Genomic DNA, 6,718 nt, shown 5'->3' with positions numbered 1-6,718 from the left:
CCAAGTGTTATATTTGGGGTAATTCCACCTTGGATACACATGGAAGACTTCATGGAGGACAAAAAGATTCAAAAAGGGCCTGAAAAAAAACAAACTTGATTTGTACAGTGTTTCCAATAGAAGACTGATGAGACAAAGCCAATATGGCAGGAGATGTGTTGGGGGGGCGGGGGGGTAGTGAATCTGTGAACTGCAGAAGTTTCCCAAACACCACCCTCTCTACAGAAGTAGACAAGAGGTTTCCCACCATGACTTAGGAGAGAAGAAAGAAGGACAGAGGGCAAGAAAAGAAAGAGGGGTGGTGACAGACCTCTGGGAAAACAAAGCAACCAAATGTTACTCGTGGGCACCCAGCCAAAAGCAAGGCCTCTTAGAGAGCTCACTGTGAGTGCTGGGGCGGGCCCTGGGGACATTTTCCCTCTCTCTGCCAGCACCCAGCACAGAAAAGATAATGAAATATTTATTCTATCTGATGTGAGGCCACATGGGCAGGGTGGTGTCACAGGATCCTTTAATGACCACACAATTCAAGTACACAGGCTGGCTGTGAAGGGCAGGCACCTTTCCCAACCCAAGTCCCGGCAATGCTCACGCTACAAGAGGGAACCGGAAGAAGGGATCGGAAAGCTGTGCAGGGGACCCCATGGACTTTCCAAGGTCCCCTGGGAGCTGGCTGTGTCCACAAAGGTACCTACCTCTCCACCCTACCCCTCCTCACCACTAAGTGAGCTGTTATTGGGTGGATGGTGTCACTCCAGACCTAATAAAATGTGAAAGTCTAATTGTGTTAGCAACTTCCCATCATAGTCTATTAATATGCATCATATTGGTATCCATTTTCACTAATGTGACATGAAAGGCGGTAATGTGATTACTTTTTTTAGTGAAAACAAATGCTAATGTAATTAAATGTTGACCACATAAGCTGAAAGATAAGGCAACCAGCAGGTATCTGAGACATTCTTCCTCTTAGAGAAAGAGTAGAGGTGGGACAAGACGAAAATGTCAATCAACACTAGACAGAAATGACTTAGTTGTGGCTCTGAAATCTATGCTCACCACCCCCTAGGTGAGACTCTCCTGTCTAGGACAGTGCCGGAGGGCACAGCAGGTTCCTGGGGCAGGCTGCAGAAAAGCGCAGCAGCAGCTACAGAGTGGTCTGTCCTTGTATTCTGGAACACTTGGGGACAGGTTTAAGCTTTTCGGCATCTGACTGGTTGAGGCAGTAACGGCTCATGTGAGTCTCTGAGGGCTCTTAAGACTTAGACCAGCCCGTGCTAGAAAGCAGGACATGGCGCCCATCACATAATAAATGCTCACTAAGTTGGAAACAGCTGCCGTACGTGTGGCAAACACGAGAGCAGTCCACGAGGCCGTGAGCTCACCAGGGTCTGCCACATCCAGCACACAGCACTTTCAGGGTCCTCTGCCGTCCTGAAACAAGGCGTTTCTTCAGAAGACTTCAAAATCCTGCTCTGAAAACTGCCAGGGAAGGGACAGGAGATGCTAGGCCACCCACGCACCTTCCGGGACTCCGCTACCTGCAGAGCTAAGGAGTGTTTGCCCCTCCAGTTCCTGCCCAGACCACAACCGTGGAGAGAAGGGGCTGCTGCTCCTGGTATTTTCACCCATCCTCTTTGCCTCTCTTTCCTGCCAGGGTCAAGGGTGAAAAACCTAAAGCCATTTGCTCGTTCGTGGTCACCAAGAAACAAAGGAGGATTTACTAGGAACTTCGGCCGTTGCCGGTGTCACAGAGATTGTGCAGTGGTCACTGAGTTCCCCTGATGCAGGCTGGCAAACAGCTGGCGACCTCCTGGGTGACTTCTGAGACTGTTCTCGGGCAGAGGCACGTGCAGGGAAAATTCATGGACTAAGGAGAGGGTTGCGGGTCATCCATGGTGTGCTAACAGTACAGACTGCAGTGAGGACGAGATGGGTACCCTGGACAGTTTACGGGGCACGCAACAGGGGAAGGCCAGAGTAGCATGCAGGAACCCAAAGAACACTAAAAAAAAAAAAAAAAAAAAAAAAAAAAAAAAAAAAAACACCTCAACTCTAATCTCTCTAATCTCATTAGCTACAGCTTCCATGGGACTCCTGGTCCTCTGTTCTCACCTTCCAAGCGTTGGGATTAAGATTAAGGCAAGTATCACCACACCCAGTTTATGAGGTGCTGAATATTGAACTCAGGACCCTTACCATATTCCAGTCTAGCATTCTCCTATCTGAACTACATTTCCTAAAGGCTTTTTTGGCATTAGATGTGTTTCTTATTCTTGTTCACCTATGTATCGACAATATTACATTATTGTTCATTTATTTTTCCCAGGGTGGAGGGTAAGCTCAACGCCCATACCCCCAATTATGCAACCCCACTTCCTACATTTGGGGGAATCACAGGGGCAACATGTCCTTTGTGATCATGGTAATGCCTCCACCAAGGAAACGTGTTAATCCTAATTCTTTAAACCGTGGTTGCTGCCCTGCCTGCCAACCTGCACTGTGTTTTTTTCTCACAGCTGTTTGTACATGTTTCCATACTAAGGTGATGGTGGCTGTGTACTAGTCCCTTGAATGCGAGAAATCAGGCATCTTACTGTGTTGAAGCAAGGCCGGAGGATATCCTTCTTCGTATCTCCTACCCAGACAGGAGAGTCCTGCTGTTATTTTATTCTCAGGTGCTTAAAGAGCATTTTAAATTTAAGGGGTCTAACCAAGCTGCTTTCCTAAAAGGCTCTATCAGTTTTCATCCCATCCACGACACTATTACCCTCCACCTCCCTGTGTAGTTACAGGCATCAGATTGTTTCATTTTATTCAATATGAAGTGGGGGAAGTGCAAGCTACTGTCCAGTCTACATTTCTTGAATACACAGCCGTGTGTGTGCGTGCATGCTTACACATGTGCACGCTTACTCATGTGCACACGTGTGGATGCATAGGCCAACACATGCATATGTAGAGGCTAGAGATTGGTGCCAGGTGTTATTTCCCCTTCTCCATCTTACTTTTTGATACAAAGCTCTCACTGAACTCGGAGTTCACCCTTTCCCATAGGCCGGTTGGGCAGCAGGCCCCAGGATCCACCTATGCCCACTCTCCAGTATTGGACATCTAAAAAGCTCAAGCCCTCTGCTCACACAGCAGGCACTTTGCCCATGGGGGACACTTCCCCAGCCCTTGCTTGAGTGTCTCTTCAAGTACTCATTCCTCACCGGGAAATATTCTGGAGATCACGTGGTCAGATTGTTTTGTCCATTTCTTTTAAAAGCCTTTTTGAAGCCTCTTCATTTATCCAAAATAGTAATCCTTCATATAGTGTGCAAATGTACTTTCCCAGCTGACTGGCTTTCAGCCCTGCCTAGCTGTCTTCTGACTATAGTTTTTGCCTTTATTTGGTCCTCTGCTTTGTTTCTCCTTGAAGCATTCAGGGGGTCTCATCTACTCTACAAGGCTTCTAACCTCCAAGCTTATCACAGTAATATCCACTACAGAAGTTCTGCACACCGAGAGTCCGCTTTATCAGGAAGGAAAAGGGCTGTAGTGTAGCAAGGCCTGAGGACACAGGTAGCCAGAGTTCTTTGCCTGGCTTCCCATGTGTACCAAAAGGCATAGAAGAGTGCCCAATTCGGAGTCTAGAGTTCCATCTCAGAATTCCAGTGGGGGATGGGGAACAGCAGCTTCCTAGAGACCTCATGTTTCATGTTAACAACTTATGCAAATTTTGTTTCCTACTCCATAATTTTTAGTGCTTATTTTTCTATAAAGTAACATTTTGATTGCTAACAATTAAATTATGTGACTTCCCCTGATCACAATTACCCACCAGGCTTCTGGGGCAGCACTAGATTTCCCCAGCAGTGCCTGAACCCCTGTTTGATCTGAACTTTGCAGAGGGAAGGCACTGTTGGCACCGCTGCTAGAATTGCATGGGACAGGGGGGCAGAGGAGTGTGCAGCTGGCAGGGTGCTCATGGGAGGGTGTAGCACCATGGGAGTCTATCTAGAGGGGATGTAGACTATGGGTCTCCAGAATCTCTTCAGATCACCCTGCCCTTTCCCCACAAAATACCCTGATTCTTTGTTCTTCCTTTCACATACCACCACAGCAGACCTACAGTTTTTTTTTATCATATTTCTGAATAAGTCAGTGTTATTTCTTCCTACCTGGATACCATAGGTCAGGGCACTGCAGATAGCCAATGAGCATGAAGCCCAAAGCTAATGGATGCTAAGCCAGTGCCAAGTCAGAGGCTGCACTGAGTATCTAGTCAGAGAGATGAGTCACCCTCCAGTCCCTATAGTGCAAAACCAAGAGGAAAATAATCTACTTCTAGGGACTATGGAGAGAATGAAATGAATTTATATAAGTCCTGAAATCAGGGCTTGCCATCATGTAAGCACCCCATTGGTGTTAGGTTCTGTCCATGGTAGAGAGCAAAGGTCAGTCAGGGTGGTCAGTGTTCCTGGCCACTTATGTTCACAAGAATCAGTTATCCTGTATCCCCCGTGGAAAGGGCTAAAACGCTAATCAACAAGTAGCAATGTCAGTGTAAGCAGACAACTTTCCCGAACAGGGCACAGCACCTAGATTGTTCCAGAAGAGTGGTAGGCAGCTTGTGTCTTTCTTAACACCTCTGCCAGCAAGAAAAACACCTACAAAAAGCAGTAGCCACCATCGTAAACTAAATTTTAAGATGTGTTGACGTGGCAGATGCATGAAGTTTCAAAGTTATGCTCCTGGGCCGATCCTAATTTTGACTCCAGATTTAGACCCTTTCACCTCTGAAGAGGCCACTGCCACTCCTGTGCCGTCTTCATTCCAAATGACCCTCAGGGTCCTAGTCTCACTGTGGCCCTATATCTTGTTAAATGACAGGAGACCAAAGCTTTCAAGCAATCTGGGGTGTCTGTCTACATAGATGCAAGCCAGTGCAGGTGTCCATGTAAACACACACACACACACACACACACACACACACACACACCTCTGCCAAGTTACACGTTACAAAACCAAAAGGTCATATACTCCCACAAGGAAGAGGGGACACAATTCATGCAAGAGAGATAAGAACAACATTGGATTTTGGACATAAGCAGCTCCTTTCTTAGAGGGGTGGGGGCTAAGCCCAGAGGCTGGAACGAAAAAGCCGACAGCCCCTTAGAACTAAGCCAGCTCCACTGGGTGCCACTATAATAAATCAGAATCAGTTATGTAAAGTGTAAAATTATCATTTGGAAATCACTCTCTCTGAATAATTCAATCATTGACTTCCACATCAAACAACCATCTCAACCACCCACACACACAGTTCAGACTCACACTGCTCTTAAACTCTCTTTAATTACCGACATTAACCTATCACATTGCTATTTCATTCCTATTTCATCCTGGGGGAGGGGTCAGTGATTATGATAAATCACAATGAATGAGGAGGACTTTCAGCCGTCCTTCCAGGCAGCTCTAAAGTTCCCCTGATCTGACGGTGACAGGTCTGCTTTTGTCCCAGGAAGGGACAAGGACAGTTAATCTACCTCCCCCTTGACAGATGTACTGAGGATGCCAGTCAGATAAAAAGGCCGAAAACGCATTAGAGCCATACTCTGCCTTGGTGCATGGCTGTCCCCCATATCTACACCCCCAGGGTGAAGGGGTGCTCTCCTGCTTCTGTGGCTGGAGAGTAGGACATGCAGAACCAGGCAAACAAGTATTGTATACACCAACATAAACCCCAGTTGACAGTCATGAACCTAAAATAAGACTAGCCTAGATTGTTATGTATTTTATGTGTACAAGTGTCTTGAATGTATGATGGAGGAGGGTTATCTGTCTATTGTGTTATTTTCATTGGTCAATAAAGAGACTGCCTTGGCCCTTTGATAGGACAGAAAATTAGGTAGGCGGAGTAAACAGAATAGAATGCTGGGAAAAAGGGAAGTGAGGCAGACGCCATGGAGCCAGTCACCAGGTCAGACATGCTGAATCTTTCCTGGTAAGCCACACCTCGTGGTGTGATACAGATTATTAGAAATGGGTTAATCAAGATGTGAGAGTTAGCCAGTAACTAGCTCTGTAGAGATAATGGGCCAGGCAGTATTTAAATGAATACAACTTATGTGTTGTTATTTCTGGGACTAAGCTAGCCGTGCGGGAGCCGGGCAGGACGAAAAGCAGGCCTGCCCGCAGCTCCTCGCTACAAATGTATGTCTGTGAACCTGCCTGGTTTCTGCAGAGGCCAATAGAGGATGTTGGATCCCCTGGAACCAGAGTTACAGGTGATTGTGAGCTAATTTGTGGGTTCTGAGAATTGAACCCAGGTCCTCTGGAAGAGCAGTCAGTGCTCTTAACTTCTGCACCATCTTTAGCCCCTAAGTTTGATTTTGAAGGCACACACAATTGTCCCATGCTAATTGCTAGCCTACTCCATGGATAGCTTTCTCAGCCAGAGACACTAACTCTTGTGTTTCATTATTTTAGGAGGCTCTTGCCCTAGTCTTAGTGACAACCACCCACCCACCCTGCAAGCTACCCCAAAAAAGTAGGACCACACAAGAATGGGCATGTGGTGAACAATTTCCTTCCTTGCTAGTGAGGGTTCAGGCTTCCCGGCTCTCACTCTCTCTCACGTCTCCCTCCCTTCACCTCTCTGTGTTGTTTAATAAAGACATTGCCCTAAGAAGAGCTAACCAATGGGTAAAGGTGGTCTGTAAAGCTGTTA

The sequence above is a fragment of the Myodes glareolus genome, chromosome 8 (assembly GCF_982192425.1).
Source record: "Myodes glareolus chromosome 8, mMyoGla1.1, whole genome shotgun sequence".
In the NCBI taxonomy this organism is placed as follows: Eukaryota; Metazoa; Chordata; class Mammalia; order Rodentia; family Cricetidae; genus Myodes; species Myodes glareolus.
The sequence above is the reverse complement of the archived record's forward strand: the minus strand, read 5'-3'. Positions refer to the sequence as shown.